General features: G+C 41.6%; 1 long non-coding RNA gene across 2 annotated transcripts; it reads right to left on the minus strand.

Annotated features, from left to right (window-relative positions):
- Window positions 1–8,762: 8,762 nt before the first annotated feature.
- Window positions 8,763–12,987, minus strand: LOC144307880 (uncharacterized). 2 transcript variants are annotated; one of them, XR_013374557.1, is made up of 4 exons: window positions 12,885–12,987; window positions 10,651–10,730; window positions 10,070–10,176; window positions 8,763–8,879 (listed from the first exon to the last, which is right to left on the minus strand). It is a non-coding gene; the product is annotated as an uncharacterized LOC144307880 (long non-coding RNA). The 2 variants fall into 2 exon arrangements; XR_013374556.1 differs by having other exon boundaries at window positions 8,782–8,879; window positions 9,975–10,176.
- Between the last annotated feature and the right edge of the window lie 8,379 nt (window positions 12,988–21,366).

The following is a 21,366-nucleotide window of genomic DNA, read 5'->3' on the forward strand; positions in this document are numbered from 1 at the left end:
ATCTTATCGGTGCTCTGCACAATCTGTGCCTGTTCCTCACCTCCTCCTCCGGCCCCCAAGGCCGCGGGTGGGATGAGGATTTGGCAGTCGGCCAGCTGGCCCAGCAGACGCTGAGCTGCCCCGGGGGTGGGGGGGTGGGGGGGACGGGGGGGGCAGCGGGAGGGACGAGGCACAACGTGGCCATGCCTACTGCTGGCACCTCCCCTACGGCTGAGAAAGGGGAGGACACTGCCCCAAGACCCTCAAGTCTGGCAGATCCCCCGGTCGGCAGCAGGTGGGAGTGGGGAGTGGGGGGCGGGAAGTAGCTTCCGTAGTGGCGCTGCCAGCAGGGGGAGGGGGCGGCCCGGGTCTGAGGGCCTCGGGGAGCTCCGCACGGAGAGTGCTGGCAGCGGAAAGTAGCCACAGGTGCTGGTCCCAGGGAGTCAGCACGGAGCTCAGAGGAGCTGGATAGCCAGAGTTCGAAGATCAAGGGGGAGTGTGTTCTACGAAGAGTCCTGTGATGGCTGGCCTTGGCCCAGGGGACACTGCCTGACTTGTGGGGCTGTGCTGCCTGAGTATGCCCCCCGCGGAGTCCTCCTTGGTCAGCACTGGACATCGCCCCTCAGCCTGGCCCCTTCCTCCAGGGAGGAGGCGGTGCCTCGGCCTCCTGGGGGGTTAGCATAGGAGTTGGTTGTCAAGAATTAGGAGCCCTTAAAGAGGACAGGATGCCTGGTTCCCATCAGGTTGCCTCTGTGCTGCTTCTCCCAGGTGTAGTACAGGGAGAGTTAAGCCCCCTCAGGTAAAGTAGACAGACAGGGGGTGCCATATTCTCCATGCTCTGGGGTTTTGTTCTAGACACCAGAGATGATAGTAGAAGGAGCAGAGCCACCCTGGTGCCTCCCTTTCCTAAGCCAATTTTTGCTTCTATTCCTTGGAGCACCCCAGCATCCTTCCAATAAACCCCTGCCCTGGTGGCCTGCAATGAAACAAATTGGTTCCCTGCGGTCATGAGGTACTTAGTTTAGAGGGCCTTTCCCATCCAGCTGGCACCTCTCTCCTGCCCCCAGATGACAGACATGGAAATTGTATATGGTGTCCTGGTTGTACTAGATTTCCTTGCAGCTATAGCAATCCAGGACCAGGTGATGGACCAGGAAGGGTAAGTGTCTGAAGGAAGGACTGGAATTAGTGTCAGGGCATCTTAATGGCCAACTAAAGCAAGTGCTAACTTAGGTCACCAGCAGGGAAGGGACCCCTAGCAATGAGGAAGAGATCGTTAGAAACATTTTTATATACTTGAATTTGATGTTCAAAGAAGCAGCAAAATCAACATGACAGGAAAAATATAAAATTCTTACCATTAATTTTTACTTTAGAGGAGGAGAAGAGAGAGGGAGAGAATACACATAGGGGAGAGGTAGAGAGAATCCTAAACAGACTTCTCACTGAGCACAGAACCTGACCCGGGGCTCGATCCCACACCCCTGAGATCATGACCAGAGCCATAAACCGAGTCGGATGCTTAACTGACTGATCCACCCAGGTACCCTATTTTACTTTCAATTTTTATTGTGAAATACATATGGCAAATGGGAAGGAGGGCACTCCATAATCTTTTCAAGGTTCAGAGCCTCTAACGATCTTAATGTGACCCTGGCAGAATGTCTCCATTATCTGTTTGTCAGGCCTGTTTGTAACTCTGCCAAGGAAGAGAAGCAAATAAGAGTTGCTGTTTCTCCTAGTAGGGGGTTGTGGGTACCCCTACACACAAGAGGGCTGCCAAGTAAGTGACCACGAGCTTCTCTTTAAAAATACTTTTCTGGGGCACCTGGGTGGCTCAGTCAATTAAGTGTCCAACTCTTGTTCTCAAGTCTTAAGTTCAAGCCCTGAGATGGGCTCCACACTGGGAGTGGTGCCTACTTAAAAAACTTAGTGGAGGCTTCTATGAATTAAATCATCCCTGCTCTGAGTTGGAGGGGAGGTTATGTTACCCACCTCATTTAAAATCAATTGAATGGAGATCTAAGAAAGCCATTAAAAGACATCTATAAGAGGAGTAGGGTCCCCAAGTCACCTGTCCCCACCAACTTACCTAGATAACTTTCAAATCATCCTGAAAACCTATGAATTCGACCTGAGATTTAAAGAGAGAACAGCTGGAACACTACAGAGAGAAGAGTTTGCACTTCTAACAAGGGTGAGGAGCTGGCCTGGTCACTCCAGAGGCAGAAGGAATTCCAGAAGAAGGTGGCAGGTCATTAACATCAGATACATACAGATAAACACAATTATGATGAGGTTGATGAAAGTATTGACATGACTGGAAACAGAGACTGGGACTTCTGGGGCTCCAAAATCATAACAAAAAGTGTTATGATGATGATAAAAGTTTCATGATGAATAAAATTCACGAGGCTTCCAGTGTTGGGAGGCCAGAATTTGTATCCCAGCAATCTGTATGGCTTGTGTTGCATTCAAGGTTAACCTAAAAAGGCAGAGTGATGCTAGGGAAGCTTTAAGGAGCTCCATGGGAAAAGCAATGTGGTACCTTAAACTTCACATTTGCATGTTTGATCGAGGCTCACACAAAATAAATTGTGTACATGGGGCTGGGGGACTGGGGATGTGCACTTCCTTAAGACCTAATCTTTATTTTTTATTGTTTTTTTTTAAGGATTTTTATTTATTTATAAGACACAGACAGAGAGAGAGAGAGAGAGGCAGAGACACAGGCAGCTGGAGAAGCAGGCTCCATGCGGGGAGCCCGATGTGGGACTCAATCCCGGGACTCGATCCTGGGACTTCAGGATCACACCCTGAGCTGAAGGCAGGTGCTTAACCACTGAGCTACCCAGGTATCCCGTTTCCTTTTTAATTGTTGATAAATAACTAAAGTTGGCATTGTAAAATTATAAAATTAAAATTGGCATCACACTTTGTTAGACCCAGGGGAAAAAAAAGACATCTGTAATATGTTGAAGAAAGGACGACTGGCATCTCACCGGCTGTATGCACTGAGCTATTAAAAATCAGAGACCCTGCATGCCTGGGTGGCTAAGTGGCTGAGTGTCTGTCTTTGGCTCAGGTCGTGATCCCAGGGTCCTGAGATGGAGTCCCATATCAGAGCAGAGAGTCTGCTTCTCCCTTTGCCTCTGCCTCTCTGTCTCTCATGAATAAATAAAATCTTTCTTGAAAAAGAAAATCAGAGACCCAATCTAGTGCTGCAGTGAGAATGGAGAATGATGACCAAGTTTTTAGAACTTGAAGTGTATCCCCTGGAGACTGATGCCTGAAAAAATTTCAAAGAGAAAGGCTTTAAAAAGGAAGCCTAGAACAGCTGGAAGAAGAGCAGCTCTTGAAGCCATGCTATTAGGATCACATATAAAATTGTTAAAATATTCCTGATGAATTGAATTTTTCTACACAAAATAGCCCTTATTCTCTGGTAATTCTTATTTACCTGAAAGCATATTTTATTTTGTGCAGAGTATCTTTCGCCCACCCTTTTACTTTCAAACTTTCTGAATTCTTATGTTTTAGCTGTGTCTCTTACAAACAGCTTTATCAGTTATTTGTGCTGCATAACAGAAGACAGAAAATGTTTAAATGTTTAAAAGTTAAGGAATACACCTAGAAGTAGTCCATAGCTCAAAGAAATCAATGAAAATTAGAAAATATTCTGAGGGACACTATATCATACTTAAAGGATCTATCCAACAAGAGGACTTAACAATCATCAATATATATGCCCCGAATGTGGGAGCTGCCAAATATATCAATCAATTAATAACCAAAGTTAAGACATACTTAGATAATAATACACTTACACTTGGTGACTTCAATATAGCACTTTCTACACTCAATAGGCCTTCTAAGCACAACATCTCCAAAGAAACAAGAGCTTTAAATGATACACTGGACCAGAGGGATTTCACGGATATCTACAGAACTTTACATCCAAACTCAACTGAATACACATTCTTCTCAAGTGCACATGGAACTTTCTCCAGAATAGACCACATACTGGGTCACAAATCAGGTCTGAACCAATACCAAAAGATTGGGATCGTCCCCTGCGTATTCTCAGACCATAATGCCTTGAAATTAGAACTAAATCACAACAAGAAGTTTGAAAGGACTTCAAACACGTGGAGGTTAAGGACCATCCTGCTAAAAGATGAAAGGGTCAACCAGGAAATTAAGGAAGAATTAAAAAGATTCATTGAAACTAATGACAATGAAGATACAACCATTCAAAATCTTTGGGATGCAGCAAAAGCAGTCCCGAGGGGGAAATACATCACAATATAAGCATCCATCCAAAAACTGGAAAGAACTCAAATACAAAAGCTAACCTTACACCTAAAGAAGCTGGAGAAAAAACAGCAAATATATCCTACACCCAGCAGAAGAAGAGAGTTAATAAAGATTTGAGCAGACCTCAATGATATAGAGACCAGAAGAACTGTGGAATAGATCAACAAAACCAGGAGTTGGTTCTTTGAAAGAATTAATAAGATAGATAAACCATTAGCCAGCCTTATTAAAAAGAAGAGAGAGAAGACTCAAATTAATAAAATCATGAACGAAAAAGGGGAGATCACTACCAACACCAAGGAAATTCAAACAATTTTAAAAACATATTATGAACAGCTATACGCCAATAAATTAGGCAATCTAGAAGAAAAGGACGCATTTCTGGAAAGCCACAAACTACCAAAACTGGATCAGGAAGAAATAGACAACCTGAACAGGCCAATAACCAGGGAGGACATTGAAGCAGTCATCAAAAACCTCCCAAGGCACAAAAGTCCAGGGCCAGATGACTTCCCAGGGGAATTCTATCAAACGTTTAAAGAAGAAACGATACCTATTCTCCTAAAGCTGTTTGGAAAGATAGAAAGAGCTGGAGTACTTCCAATTTTGTTCTATGAGGCCAGCATCACCTTAATTCCAAAACCAGACAAAGACCCCCCCAAAAAGGAGAATTATAGACCAGTATCCCTGATGAACATGGATGCAAAAATTATCAACAAGATACTAGCCAATAGGATCCAACAGTACATTAAGAAGATTATTCACCATGACCAAGTACGATTTATTACTGGGACACAAGGCTGGTTCAACACTCGTAAAACAATCAATGTGATTCATCATATCAGCAAGAGAAAAACCAAGAACCATATGATCCTCTCATTAGATGCAGAGAAAGCATTTGACAAAATACAGCATCCATTCCTGATCAAAACTCTACAGAGTGTAGGGATAGAGGGAACATTCCTCAACATCTTAAAAGCCATCTATGAAAAGCCCACAGCAAATATAATTCTCAATGGGGAAGCACTGGGAGCCTTTCCCCTAAGATCAGGAACAAGACAGTTCTATTCAACACTCACTATTGCTATTCAACATAGTACTGGAAGTCCTAGCCTCAGCAATCAGACAACAAAAAGACATTAAAGGCATTCGAATTGGCAAAGAAGAAGTCAAACTCTCCCTCTTCGCCGATGACATGATACTCTACATAGAAAATCCAAAAGCCTCCACCCCAAGATTGCTTGAACTCATACAGCAATTTGGCAGTGTGGCAGGATACAAAATCAATGCCCAGAAGTCAGTGGCATTTCTATACACTAAAAATGAGACTGAAGAAAGAGAAATTAAGGAGTCAATCCCATTCACAATCGCACCCAAAAGCAAAAGATACGTAGTAATAAATCTAACCAAAGAGGTAAAGGATCTATACCCTAAAAACTATAGAACACTTCTGAAAGAAATTGAGGAAGACACAAAAAGATGGAAAAATATTCCATGCTCATGGATTGGAAGAATTAATATTGTGAAAATGTCAATGTTACCCAGGGCAATTTATACATTTAATGCAATCCCTATCAAAATACCATGGACTTTCTTCACTGAGTTGGAACCAATTATTTTAAGATTTGTGTAGAATCAGAAAAGACCTCGAATAGCCAGGGGAATTTTAAAAAAGAAAACCATATTTGGGGGCATCACAATGCCAGATTTCAGGTTGCACTACAAAGCTGTGGTCATCAAGACAGTGTGGTACTGGCACAAAAACAGACACATAGATCAATGGAACAGAATAGAGAACCCAGAAGTGGACCCTCAACTTTATGGTGAACTAATATTCGACAAAGGAGGAAAGACTATCCACTGGAAGAAAGACAGTCTCTTCAATAAATGGTGCTGGGAAAATGGGATCCACATGCAGAAGAATGAAACTAGACCACTCTCTTGCACCATACACAAAGAGAAACTCAAAATGGATGAAATATCTAAATGTGAGACAAGAATCCATCAAAATCCTAGAGGAGAACACAGGCAACACCCTTTTTGAACTCGGCCACAGTAACTTCTTGCAAGATACATCCAGGAAGGCAAAAGAAACAAAAGCAAAAATGAACTATTGAGACTTCATCAAGATAAGAAGCTTTTGCACAGCAAAGGATACAGTCAACAAAACTAAAAGACAACCTACAGAATGGGAGAAGATATTTGCAAATGACCTATCAGATAAAGGGCTAGTTTCCAAGATCTATAAAGAACGTATTCAACTCAACAGCAAAGAAACAAACAATCCAATCATGTAATGGGCAAAAGACATGAACAGAAATCTCACAGAGGGAGACATACACATGGCTAACAAGCACACGGGAAAATGCTCCGCATCACTTGCCATCAGGGAAATACAAATCAAAACCACAATGAGATACCACCTCACACCAGTGAGAATCGGGAAAATTAACAAGGCAGGAAACCACAAATGTTGGAGAGGATGTGGAGAAAGGGGAACCCTCTTGCACTGTTGGTGGGAGTGTGAACTGGTGCAGCCACTCTGGAAAACTGTGTGGAGCTTCCTCAAAAGAGTTAAAAATAGATCTGCTCTACGACCCAGCAATTGCACTGTTGGGGATTTACCCGAAAGATACAGAGGCAGTGAAACACCGGGACACCTGCACCCCAATGTTTATAGCAGCAATGTCCACAATAGCCAAACCAGAAGGAGCCTCAGTGTCCATCGACAGATGCATGGATAAAGAAGATGTGGTCTATGTATATAATGGAATATTACTCAGCCATTAGAAGCAACAAATACCACCATTTGCTTCGATGTGGATGGAACTGGAGTATATTATGGTGAGTGAAATAAGTCAATCGGAGAAGGACAAACATTATAGGGTCTCATTCATTTGGGGAATATAAAAAATAGTGAAAGGGAATAAAGGAGAAAGGAGAAAAAATAAGTGGGAAATATCAGAAAGGGAGACAGAACATGAAAGACTCCTAACTCTGGGAAACGAACTAGGGGTGGTGGAAGGGGAGGTGGGTGGGGGGTGGGGGTGACTGGGTGGCAGGCACTGAGGTTGGCACTTGACAGGATGAGCACTGGGTGTTATTCTGTACGTTGACAAATTGAACACCATAAAAAATAAATTTATTAAAGAAAATAAAATATTCTGAGTTAAATAACAAAACAGTGAGATGAAGCTAAAGCCCCATTTAGGAAGAATGTTATAATTTAAAAGTGTTTATTATCCTGCAAACATTAGGAGAATAATGAGAGGATATTATGGACAACTCTGTAATAAAAATTTAGATAACATGGCCAAAGCCCTATGAAAATAAAACCCAACTGACTAAAGAATAGAAAAATATTAAATCATTAATTTCAAACTTTCCTAAAAATGAACTCCAAGCCCAGATGGCTTCACCAACAAATTCTATCAAACATTTAAGAAATAATTCCAACGTCAGATGAACTCTATCTACCAAAAAACAGAATAATTACACACTTCACCTCATTTTTGAAGCCAGAGCCTTGACACCAAAGGACAAGATGGAGAGTACATTAAAAAAAAGTATGGGCCAATCTCACAAACAAAGATGCAAACATCTTGAACAAAACACTGGAAAGGGGAATTCAAAAATACATAAAAAGGACAATATACCATGACTTAAACTGAGTTTATTCTAGGAATCCACATTAACAGATTAATGGAAAAAAAACTCTTAAAATCACCTCAACAAGCATGCCTGTGTGGCTCAGAGGGTTAAGCGTCTGCCTTAGGCTCAGGTCATGATCTCCAGATCCTGGGATGGAGCCCCAAATGGGGCTCCCTGCTCAGTGGGGAACCTACTTCTCCTTCTCCCTCTCCCCCCTGCTTGTGCTCTCTCTCTCTCTCTCTCTCTCTCTCTCAAATGAATAAATTTTTAAAAATCTTTAAAGAGATCACCTCAATAGATGTAGATTAAGTGTGTGATAACTTTCAACATTCATGGTAAATACTCTTAACAAACTAGGAATAAAAAGGAACTTCCTCAATCTAATAGAAGACATCTAATTTTTAAAAATCTATAGTATATATCATAGTGACATGTTGAAAGAAAGATCAGGAATATACAAGGATGTCTACTATCGCTTCTATCCAAAACTGTGCTTAAAAGGATGTGGCAAAAAAAAAAAAAAAAAGATGTGACCAGTGTCATAAAGGAAGGACAAGAACTACAAGGTTGGAAGATTCAAAAGGAAGAAACAATACTGTCATTATCTGCATATGGTATGATTATGTATGTAGAAAATCCAAAAAGATGTAGAGAGACACTTTTAAAAAAAGTTTAGCAAAGTTGCCAGACAAAATCATTATGCAAAAATAAATAGCACTTCAATAGACCAGCTCTAAATAGAACATAAGGAGTTTTTTAAAGGTATCATTTATAATAGTACCAGGTTCCTAGGAACAGATTTAACAAGAAGATATGCATGATGACTTCTGAGCAAACTTAGATTCTTTATTGAGAAAATTTAAGCCAAATTATCAATAGAACAAACAAAACGTTGTGTGGCTTCAGCTTTTCTTCTTATGACTGTCCATCACCTAAAACATAAACATAACAGTTGGGTACATCACTTAGCAGAACTTAACTTAGACAATAATAAAAGTACACAAAGGACACTACAGCTTTGGTTTTAGAAGATGAAACTAAAACCAGAAGCCTAATGACTGCATAGACTTCTGTGCTAATGTACATTTTCAGGCATTTAAGCACTAACTTTTTAAATGCATCATTCTTTTTGGAGGTATGAAGAAACAGATTTCTCAAACCCAGAAGAGATTAAATTCCATGAGACTATTTAAAGATAATTTTAAGTAGCAAGTAAAAACTGCCAGTGATTTCAGATAAAATCAACCAAGTAGAAACTCCAAGAAGCAAAACAAGCAAGTAAACCCAGTGTCATTCAAATTCGTTCACTTGAAATAGTCTTCTAATTATCTATATTAGCTAAAATAATAATGTCATACTTGGAATTGTTTTAACTAATGAGAGGGCAAAGGACATTATTCCATTTTGTTTGTCTTTTTATGCAAAATTATTTCACTGATCTAGTTCAACCTTTATATGGTCTGTTTATAGTATGGTGGCCATTCTGTTCCATTTACATCCTATTGTCCTGATGTAAGCAGTCAACATCTCTCAAGTGTTCTGGTTTGGATGATAAAAATTACATGGTTGGCAAAGGAAAAAAATTACAGATCACACTAGTTATAAAGCCACTACCATCATAGATGATATTAAAATGTGAGGGAACAATATTACCATTTCTCATCCTAGCTCACAATTTAAAAAATCAATGAACTAACCTAGAGAAGTCAAAATAGATCCATATTCTTTTTTGGCATCTAAAAGATACAGTGATTTTTGAGAAACAGATTAGGCAAATTAAAAGAAAATCAATACTATTAAGATGCCCAGAAAGCAGCATTCAAAAAAAGGCTACGTCTAACTAGCAATAGTGTAAATTCTATTTAAAATTAATTTGTTTCTCTTGATTTGCTAATATAGAGCTTTGGCAGGAATTATATTTTCCAAACATGCCAAATAATTTAAAATAAGGGATGGTAAAATGCTGAAATAAGGAAAACTTATCAGAGAGGGACTGCAGTCAGCAGCAAACTATACCTTTCCCTTACCAAACAAGTTTCCAGCCAATTTTCAGGAAACCCTTTATTTCTGTTACTAATATAACCACATAAATGAAATACATTTTCTCCATCTCCTCATCAACCTTGAACCACATGTGCTCCTCCTTCTTTCTCTTGTCCAAGCTCAATATCTGGATTCTTGGTTGTTGGTTCCTTTTCTTCTGATGTTTTTTTTACTTGATTGCTTAGCCTTGGGGTAGGGTAGGTACATATAAGGGGAATTGACATTAATATTATAATGACAGAAGACAAAAATATACATACTACATGGAGGTAATCACAAATCTGAATTTTTTCTATGCTCTTCTCTATAAAGAGTCAATAAAATTACTATTTCTATATAGAACACACCCTAAGAAAGGAGTTATCTGCAAGGACCAATAATTGTGGAAAACTTAATATTAAAGAAATAACACACATCTCAGAAAATAAGTAAAAAAGGGATGTCATAGAGATGATTCCCATGCTCCTATCAATTTACATATCAAGGCAACAATAGAATATAAGTCTTTTTGCTCAATGTCTCTTTCATGGGATTAATTTTTCACCATTTTCAGCAAAGAAGTCCTTTAAACAACATATCTATATTGCTTTAACAACTTTTTTGATGGCTTTTCATAAAAAATTATTTCTGCCAATAGAAGTAAGAGATTAAAGCACTCACAGCCACAGGTTCATCCAGCTTAGAAGACTTCCATCTCCCTTCTTCGAGATCTTGATCTTACTTGTGCACTCATATTTGCACTGAAAGTTGAAAATCATTAACTAAAGACTGCAATAAAACAGTAATTATGCTAGACTATTTTCATAGCTAACGACTGGTTGCAAGTTCTTTTTTACATTTGTTGGGATTTCCTAAATAAACCTTGAATTAATAACAACTATTTTCCAATTACATCAAATTAGGCTGTCTGCAAAACCTATGATTCACAGTAATTTGGCAGACAAGAGATTTTCAAGTACCTGAAAAAAGACATACAGCTGCTTTCCTAAAAAGATTTAGTTTCACAACTGAACTCCACACTATGGAGATATTTTGTAATATACAGCTCTGTCCATCTCCCCACTGACCATTCTTAATTCTGTGCTCTGTCAGCAGTTTCAGGTGCCCCCAGGACTCAGATGCCTCCAATGCACTCCTTGGACTCTCCCATCTTCATCTGGCATCCTCCCCTCCACAGCCCATCATCTTCCCTTTCCAGCCCCATCTGGTGGCCATATCTGTGAGGAGGATGACCTCAAGGAACTTACTCCCCAGAGGCCAGGAATCACACTGCCCCTACCCACCTAAAGACAGGCAGCACCCTCTTCACAATCAAACCTGGGCACTAATCTGTGGGCCTACTGATATAGTCTCAGCAAGAAAAAATCCACATGGTAAGATTTCACCTGCTAAGCTCAGTACCAGCAACACGCTGTACAAGCCTGCACACCAACCACCAAGGGAAAAGTGCTGGGCAATGAGCATGTGCACTACATTCCGCAATTACCCCATGAGAAGGGCTTCCATGACCCCTCACCGAGGCCCAGCAAAAGTTTCCAAGTCTGACTTCTATAAGCAGTTCACAGTGCCTCCAAGACCCAGATACACCAAAAACACCTCGAAGATATGGCCTATCTTAATTTGAACCCCTAATCCTCACCAGCCCTCTATCTTCCCTTGTCTCAACCCACCAACAAAGACAAAAATCATGGCTGCTGCAAGACCTGTAGAAAAAAAAGCAATTACCTCGGGGATCCCTGGGTGGCTCAGCAGTTTAGCGCCTGCCTTCAGCCCAGGGCGTGATCCTGGAGTCCCGGGATCGAGTCCCGTATCGAGCTCCCTGCGTGGAGCCTGCTTTTCCCTCTGCCTGTGTCTTTGCCTCTCTCATAAATAAATAAAATCTTTAAAAATTAAAAAAAGCAATTACCTCAAAGACCTTCCTCCTCCAGCACAAGAAACAGTAACACCTGAGGCACTTTTCTTAAGCAAACAGCTTCACAGCTCTGCACCCAGTACCAGAACACCTTGCAAAGGTCCCACACCAACGGCTGTTGGGAAGGCACGCAGCCCTGGGCATGCACATTGCCTTAGCATGTGCCACATGGGTATGACACCCCCCCCATCCAGGGGAGCACTGAAGATTCCCCAAACTACCCTATGTCAGTTCCTGGTGCCTCCAGGACCCAAATGCATCAAATGATACCCCAATCTTTGCCCCATCTGCCTATGAAACCCTCCCAACCACAGCCCACCATCGTCATTTATTTTCCACCATGACCAGAACCATAGCAGCTGCAAAGTCCAGGAGAACAAAAAAGACATGGAAGGAGGGCTTTCCTCCTCAGAGGCAGGGAACTACATGGCCCTGACCCACCAAAGCCCACAGGCTCCCTCCTCACACTCAAACTTCTAGACATAATGATCTACAGCCCTACCAACTGAGTCTCAGACAGCAAGAAAGAACCCAGACAGAGGGACGCAACCCACACAGCTCCACGTGTGTACCCGGAATACGGTACACATGTCCCATACCAACGACTGTTGGGAGGCTCACAACCCTGGACATGCACAATGCCTTAGCATGTGCCTCGTGGGTGTGACCTCCCCCTCCCCTCACCGAGGAGCACACTCAAAATTTCCAAAACTGCCTTATTTCAGTTTCTGGCACCATCAGGACCCAAATGCATATAATGATGCTCCAAACGTGGTCCCATCTGCCTATGACCCTTCCTACTGTCCACAGTCCACCTTCCTCACTTATTTTGCACCAGGACCAAGGAACAGCAGCCGAAACGCCTGCAAGAAAAAAAAAAATACCTGGAGGGCTTTTTTCCTCAGAGGCCAGGTATTGCACAGCCCTGACCCACCAAAGCCCATTGGCTCCCTCCTCACACTCAAACGAAATGAAGACCTACCAATTGAGTCTCAGACAGCGAGAAGGAATCCAAACCGAGGGTCACGACCCACACGTCCCACACCAATGACTGTTAGGAGGCTCGCGGCCCTGGGCATGCGCACTGCCTTAGCCTGTGCCACGTGGGTATTACTTGCCCCTCCCCTCATCCAGGGGCGCACTGAAAATTCCCAGTTCTGCAGTCCTGATGCCTTAGGGACTCAAACACGTCCAATTATTCTCCAAGCTTTGCCACATCTTCCTGTGATCTCCCTCCTCTCCACAGCCCACCATCCTCACTTGTTCACCATGAGAAGCACCATGGCAGTCGCAATGCCTGTCAAAAGAACAAAGTCCTCAAGGGCTTTACTCTTCAGAGGCCGGCAACTACACAGCCCTGACCCATCCAATGCCCACTGGCTCCCTCTGCACACTTGCCCTTAAACTTCTGGGTAGACTGCTCTGGAGACCTACATATTGAGTCTTAGACAGTGAGATAGGATCCAGACAGCAAGATGCAATCTGTACAGCACTGCACCTGGAATGCTTTGCACACACCCCACACCAATGTCTGAAGGAAAAATGCTGGGTACTGGTCATGTGCAATGCATCTTGCGCATGCTCACCATCGAATCTTTCTTATCCCTTTATCTGGAACCCCATGGAGGATTCCTGAATCTACCCTTTGTCAAAATGATCTGGTCCCTCTGGAACCCAGGTACCTCAAATAATGTCCCCAAGACTCACCCCAACTTCATCTGAAAGCTTTCACACATCTCTGGAGAGACTAAAGATTCTCTTGAGGGCCCCTGGGACAGCTGCACTGAGGAGAAAATTTAAAGGGCCAATTGGCGGGTGAAATACAGGGCTGGTAACAGTCCTAGACACACTGTCTAGGTCTCTTTGCAGTCCACCGTCCTCCCTTTTCCTGGGCCCACCTTACAAAAGCCTTGGCAGCCACATGACCTTTAAGGAGAAAGATGACGACCTGGAGGAACTTTCTTCTCAGAGACTGCAGATCTCACTGCTACGACCTGTCTGAGTCTTGCTGGATCCCTCTCATGCTCATGCATTCACACGTATTCATTTATACTTGCTGAGAGACAGCAGAGAGCTTGTTGGAGAATCCGAAAGGGAATAAAAATAGTATCTATCTTCTGTTGCCACTTAAACACCTATGCAGAGTCACCTTTGCCAGTCAATCCCAAGTTTTGGAGGTACATGTAATAATACCTGTGGGTATGCACAGTGATATGTGTGTCACATAGGCTGTGAATCCAGCCTTCCTGAACCAAGCAAAGACTGCTCTGTCTGAAGTAGGGCATTGTTCCCCAGTCCTGGAAGACTTGTCTTTCCCTTCTACATTCCCCAAATCTTTCAGTGTGTCTAGGACTATTACCAGCCCTGTATTTCACCCGTCAATTGGCCCTTTAAATTTTCTCCTCAGTGCAACTGTCCCAGGGACCCTCAAGAGAATCTTTAGTCTTTCCAGAGATGTGTGAAAGCTTTTAGGCTCTGAAAGTGTGCAAAGCCATTTTAGGCATGAGAGAAATCCAGAAAATGTAAAGAAAAGTATTGATAAATCTGAATATATAAGCTTTAAACCTTGCATACATCCTGTAACTCAGAACTTCTATTTCTAAAACTTTATGTTACAGAAACTCTTTTGTTTGTGAACAAAGATTTAGATACATGAGACTTCCAAAGCACCTTAATTTATAAAAGAATTTTCATGGACTTGCTGTATAAGTAAACTGCAGCACATTTGAAAAAATGTGGCCACCCATCAAAACCAATACCGCATAATGTTTGCTGTCATATTGGTGCTGCTCACACTGTTATTAACTTAAAACAGCTAGTTATGTAGCATTGTGTATGTGCAGCATGATCCCAAAAGAAGAGGGAGGCTTTGGAAAATTTCGCCTCCTGCTCCTCTCAGACTGTAAATATGCTTTGTTTTCCTAAAACCAGCATGTTCTAGGGCTCCAAAGACACATGGTACTCTAAGGGTAACACAGCAAATAAAATGCAGTCCTCAGGGTTGTAGATCTCATGCATCTGGTGAACCTCCAAAGGCTTCACCATCACCTAGGTGGTCTGGTCCTTTACTGTCGGGAAAAGAGGGAGGTGAGGGGAGGTGAGGAGGAAAACAGCAGCCCACTGCTCCTGCTTTTGGCAAACAAACGTAGGTGGATACCTATAAGACAGAAAGGAGTTTGCCCTGCCCTTCGCTATCTCCACCCCCGCCCCCCACCAAAAACCCTTTCTGTCTTTCATTCCTAGACCCTGCGGGTTACCTTTATTTTTTTTATAATAAATTTATTTTTTATTGGTGTTCAATTTACCAACATACAGAATAAAACCCAGTGCTCATCCCGTCAAGTGCCCCTCTCTGTGCCCGTCACCCATTCACCCCCACCTCCCGCCCTCCTCCCGTTCCACCACCCCTAGTTCGTTTCCCAGAGTTAGGAGTCTTTATGTTCTGTCTCCCTTTCTGATATTTCCCACACATTTCTTCTCTCTTCCCTTATATTCCCTTTCACTATTATTTATATTCCCCAGATGAATGAGAACATGCAATGTTTGTCCTTCTCCAATTGACTTACTTCACTCAGCATAATACCCTCCAGTTCCATCCACGTTGAAGCAAATGGTGGGTATTTGTCGTTTCTAATGGCTGAGTAATATTCCATTGTATACATAGACCACATCTTCTTTATCCATTCATCTTTCAATGGACATCGAGGCTCCTTCCACAGTTTGGCTATTGTGGACATTGCTGCTAGAAACATCAGGGGGCAGGTGTCCCGGCGTTTCATTGCATCTGAATCTTTGGGGTAAATCCCCAGCAGTGCAATTGCTGGGTCGTAGGGCAGGTCTATTTTTAACTCTTTGAGGAACCTCCACACAGTTTTCCAGAGTGGCTGTACCAGTTCACATCCCCACCAACAGTGTAAGAGGGTTCCCTTTTCTCCGCATCCTCTCCAACATTTGTGGTTTCCTGCCTTGTTAATTTTCCCCGTTCTCACTGGTGTGAGGTGGTATCTCATTGTGGTTTTGATTTGTATTTCCCTGATGGCAAGGGATGCAGAGCATTTTCTCATGTGCTTGTTGGCCATGTCTATGTCTTCCTCTGTGAGATTTCTCTTCATATCTTTTGCCCATTTCATGATTGGATTGTTTGTTTTAAGATTTGTGTGGAATCAGAAAAGACCCTGAATAGCCAGGGGAATTTTAAGAAAGAAAACCATATTTGGGGGCATCACAATGCCAGATTTCAGGTTGTACTACAAAGCTGTAGTCATCAAGACAGTGTGGTACTGGCACAAAAACAGACACATAGATCAATGGAACAGAATAGAGAACCCAGAAGTGGACCCTGAACTTTATGGTCAACTAATATTCGATAAAGGAGGAAAGACTATCCACTGGAAGAAAGACAGTCTCTTCAATAAATGGTGCTGGGAAAATGGGACATCCACATGCAGAAGAATGAAACTAGACCACTCTCTTGCACCATACACAAAGAGAAACTCAAAATGGATGAAATATCTAAATGTGAGACAAGATTCCATCAAAATCCTAGAGGAGAACACAGGCAACACCCTTTTTGAACTCGGCCACAGTAACTTCTCGCAAGATACATCCACGAAGGCAAAAGAAACAAAAGCAAAAATGAACTATTGGGACTTCATCGAGATAAGAAGCTTCTGCACAGCAAAGGATACAGTCAACAAAACTAAAAGACAACCTACAGAATGGGAGAAGATATTTGCAAATGACGTCTCAGATAAAGGGCTAGTTTCCAAGATCTATAAAGAACTTATTAAACTCAACACCAAAGAAACAAACAATCCAATCATGAAATGGGTTACCTTTAGAGAAGCACGCATTCTTTGAGAGTTAGAAAAATCTCCTGTGGCAGCAGAATTGCCACATCACTCACTTTCTTCTTCCCTCTCTCCCTTACTTTCTCATACAGACAAGATGTAGAGTCAATTTAGAGCCAAGTGTAAAGAATATACAATTTTTCCTTGATCTCACCAATTAGGGTTAACCACTTTTAATATCTAATCGGGAGCTGTTCCTACAACTCAGATCTTTATGTGTATGAAATAAAGATTTATTGAGAAGGACTGAGGTCTCATACTCTTTAATCAGCATAAACTGTGGGATCTGACCTCAGTCTCATGTTTCTCCTCAGGTAAGTTCTTTTATTGGCTCTTCGTCATTTCCTGTTATCTCTTGGAAAGACTATCTACTGCCCAGCTGTCTCTCTGACCTTGGTGTTTTGTCTGTTGGCAGGAGCTATGTTCTCTTGGTAGGATCAAGTTTCTTCAGGACGCTGGGGAGATGGGGTCCTGTCTGTGTGAAAGCTTGGAGTCTAAATTGAAAAAAAATCCAATTTGCCCAGTGCTGCAAGCCTTCCGAGTAACCTCATACTCAGGCAGCATTGCACTCTGACCAAGAACAGTCAGGTATTCCCAAGCCCCTGTTTGTATCATTGTGAAAATTGTAGATATTGTTTCATTTTATTTGTTTTATGGCACCAGTAAAATCTGCTCCTTACAAATAATTCAGTCACTAAAAATTGCTCGATCCCACTGTCACATCATTATTTAAATTCCAGAATGAGGTCATCTAATTCTCAGTAGAATTAACACCTGAAAGTAATACTGTTGTTGCTAGGACCACTGAGGGGAGCCACAAGGCATCCTTTTCTGCCATTCCTGTCCCTCCCCTTTCTCACCATAGCAGAGGGAAAAGAGAACTTTTGTCCACCCATTTACCATTGTTGGAGGTGATAATCAAGAGTGGGGACTAGTGACTGTGCCCAGTCTGGAGTGAAACAGGTATCAAGGTCCAGCCCCAAGCCAAGGCCCAGGTGGCACATGGGCCAAAGGTGAGCCTTTTTCAGACTGTCCAAAAACCTGATAGGAGAAATGTGCTTTATGCTTCCTGGGTCAGCTATGAGTGAGATATATAGACACAAGGCCATGGTGAAGCTGTAGTGAGGTAACAGCTGTGGCTATACTGTGACTGGGTGATGCCCTGGCCTGTTTTCAATACCTGGAGGAGGGAAGGATTCAGGGTCACATACTGACTACAAGTGTGTGCTTCAGAGGGAGATGATGGTGGTGGGGAGTGCTCTGTTCTTCCCTGTATCATCTTCTCCTGGCCTGGGGTACTGCCCTTGTGGGTCTGAGTATGGGCCAGACCTGGGAGTTACTACTGGTAACTACCACCTTCATGTGCAATTGGGAGAAATCCCAACGGCTAGCCTTGGAGAGAGAGAGAACAATAGTGGATACAGCTAGGATGTATGGGTTGTACCTGTGTTGAGCCCCAGAAGCTCATGTAACCCACCCTTCCCCCTTCAGATGAGGGAGAGGAAGCAGCTTTAGAGGTTCATAAAAAACTCCTGACACTCCCAGTATCTCTCAATTAGTAATGCAGTAAGCATTCTTTTCCAGCAATCTCCCTTTGGGGATTCATGCTAAAGGCGTATTCATCCAAGTAGACTGCAGTATATATCAGAGAGGTAAACAGAACATGAGAGACTCCTAACTCTGGGAAACGAACAAGGGGTAGTGGAAAGGGAGGTTGGCAGGGGGTGGGGGCGACTGGGTGACGGGCACTGAGGGGGGCACTTGATGGGATGAGCACTGGGTATTATGCTATATGTTGGCAAATTGAACTCCAATTAAAAAAAAGACTGCAGTATATACACAAGAGTTGTAAGAATGCAAAAAGTGCCCGTGGAAAAAAGAAGTGCCTGTGTGTTCAGTAACATACTTGCTCATATAAACTGCAGTAAAACCAGACAAAGTAAATTTTGCAGTCATTGAAGAATTAGATTAATTAACATATATTGGTATATATTGATGTCCATTAATTAAGGTTAAATAATACCAAAAAGACATAGAACACTATAGTATGATTTTGTTTATTTTAAACAGACACATGTGTGTCTATGTGTGTGTTTTATGTTGGTTATTTCTCATCCTTTTGCTATTATAAGAAAAATTGGAATAGACATCTTATTCTTTTGCTGTAGCACACTTTTCTCATATTAGAATGTATTCCTGGAAACTGAAATGTTGGATGAAAGGAAAGTGGGGGCTTTAAAGGTTTTTTAATTTGTATTGCTAGATAACTCAAAGATATAGGAAACCATTTTACACTCCAGCTTGTGTATAAGAAGGCCTGTTTTCTTCCACCTTTGCAATTGTTGGGTATAACATTAGTTCTTTTTCTGCTATTTTGATGAGAGAAAATGGTACCATCTTAGTATCTGAATTTGCATTCTTGATAAATAATAAAGTTGAACATTATTACTCAAGTAATTCATGCTCATAGTAAAAAAATCCATAAAATCAGAAAAGGGAGAACTGAGAAACAACCTTGGAACTCTAGCATTCATTTAAAAACCTCTCTTCTAAAAAAAATAAAAAATAAAAAAATAAAAAAATAAAAAAAAAAAAACCTCTCTTCTGGTGGCTTAGTCAGTTAAGTGTCTGACTCTTGATTTTGGCTCAGGTCCTGAACTCAGGATTGTGAGATGGGGCCCCATGTCAGCTCCGCACTAAGCATGGAGCCTGCTTAAGATTCTCTCTCTCCTTCTCCCTCTCCACCCCCCTTTAAAAAAACCCTGTCTTCCATTTGTCATTTTAGTGCATATATTATCACATATATGTCTTACAGGGGATCCCTGGGTGGCTCAGCGGTTTGGCGCCTGCCTTTGGCCCAGGACTGGATCCTGGAGTCCCGGGATCGAGTCCCGCGTCAGGCTCCTGGCATGGAGCCTGCTTCTCCTGTGTGTCTCTGCCTCTCTCTCTCTCTATGTCTATCATGAGTAAATAAATAAAATCTTAAAAAAATATATATAGATATGTCTTACACATTCATTCTAAAGTATCATCCATGCTGTGGCAAACATCCTCATGAATCATTGCCTGTCTACTTCCTTAATGATTTCTTTAGGGAAAAAACTCTATGTGAAGAACTAGGAGCTAAAGACTATTTACAACGTGCCTGACGTCACACCCTCTGGCAAGGTATTCCAGTAATTAAACCTGTCTTTCTGATTCCAGTGCCTTTGCTCATTTCTTTACATTTTGCTGCCTCGTGGATCTATCTGCTAGTTCCCTGGAATTCTTTAGCTCAAGAAGAAACTTAGCCACCCATGACCATCATCCACAAGAGGTGATGTGGTGTAAGTACCCACATGTGCTGGATGCAGCACTGGAACAAGTAACATCATGAGATAAGTCATGAAAGCTGATAGGTAATAACATGATTAGAAATTGCAGAGGCCACTGCTACTAGAGATTCAGACTAATAGGTGAGAAAGGGATCTTTTCTTTTGTGTCCTTGATCAATAGTAGATTACAATAAATAAATGCTGCTGCTGCCACCAAAGAAGAAAGAAGAAGAAGAAGAAGAAGAAGAAGAAGAAGAAGAAGAAGAAGAAGAAGAAGGAGGAGGAGAAGGAGGAAAAGAGAGAAAACTTCCAACTTCATTCTATGAGGCCAGTATTATCCTGATACCAAAACCAGATAAAGACTCCACTAAAAAAGAGAACTATAGGCCAATATTCCTGATGAACATGGATGCAGAAATTCTCAATAAAAAGTCTGAATCCAACAATACCTTAAAAATCATTCACCACAATCAAGTGGAACTTATTCCTGGGTTACCAGGGTGGCTCAATATTCACAAATCAATCAACATGATACACCACATTAATAAAAGAAAGGATAAGAAACGTATCATCATTTCAATAGATGAGGAGAAAGCATTTGACAAAGTACATCTATTCATGATAAAAAAAAAACCTTCAACAAAGTAGGTTTAGGGGGAACATACATCAACATAATAAAGAGTATATATGAAAAACTCACAGCTAATAGCATCCTTAACAGGGAAAAACTGAGAACTTTTCCTCTATAGTCAGGAATAAGACAGAGATGTCCACCCTTATTCAACATAGTACTGGAAGTCCTAGCCACAGCAATCAGACAATATAAAGAAATAAAAGGCATCCAAATCAGCAAAGAAGTAAGAGTTTCACCATTTGCAGATGACATGATACTATATATAGAAAACCTGAAAGACCACCAAAATACTGCTAGAACTGATAAAACAATTCAGTAAAATGGCAGGATTCAAAATCAATGTACAGAAATCAGTTGCATTTCTATACACTAATAATGAAGCAGCAGAAAGAGAAATTAAGGAATCCATTCCATTTATAATTGCACCCAAAATAATAAGATACATAGGAATAACCCTAACTAAAGTGATGAAAGAGCTACACTATGAAAATTATAAAATACTGATGAAAGTAATTGAATGACACAAAGAAATGGAAACACATTCCATGCTCACAGAAGAGCAAATATTGTTAAAATGTCTATACTACTCAAAGCAATCTACACATTTAATGCTAGCCCTATCAATAGAATACTTCCAAACTCGTTTTATGAGGCCAGCATCACCTT

This window comes from Canis aureus, chromosome X (assembly GCF_053574225.1).
Source record: "Canis aureus isolate CA01 chromosome X, VMU_Caureus_v.1.0, whole genome shotgun sequence".
Lineage (NCBI taxonomy): Eukaryota > Metazoa > Chordata > Mammalia > Carnivora > Canidae > Canis > Canis aureus.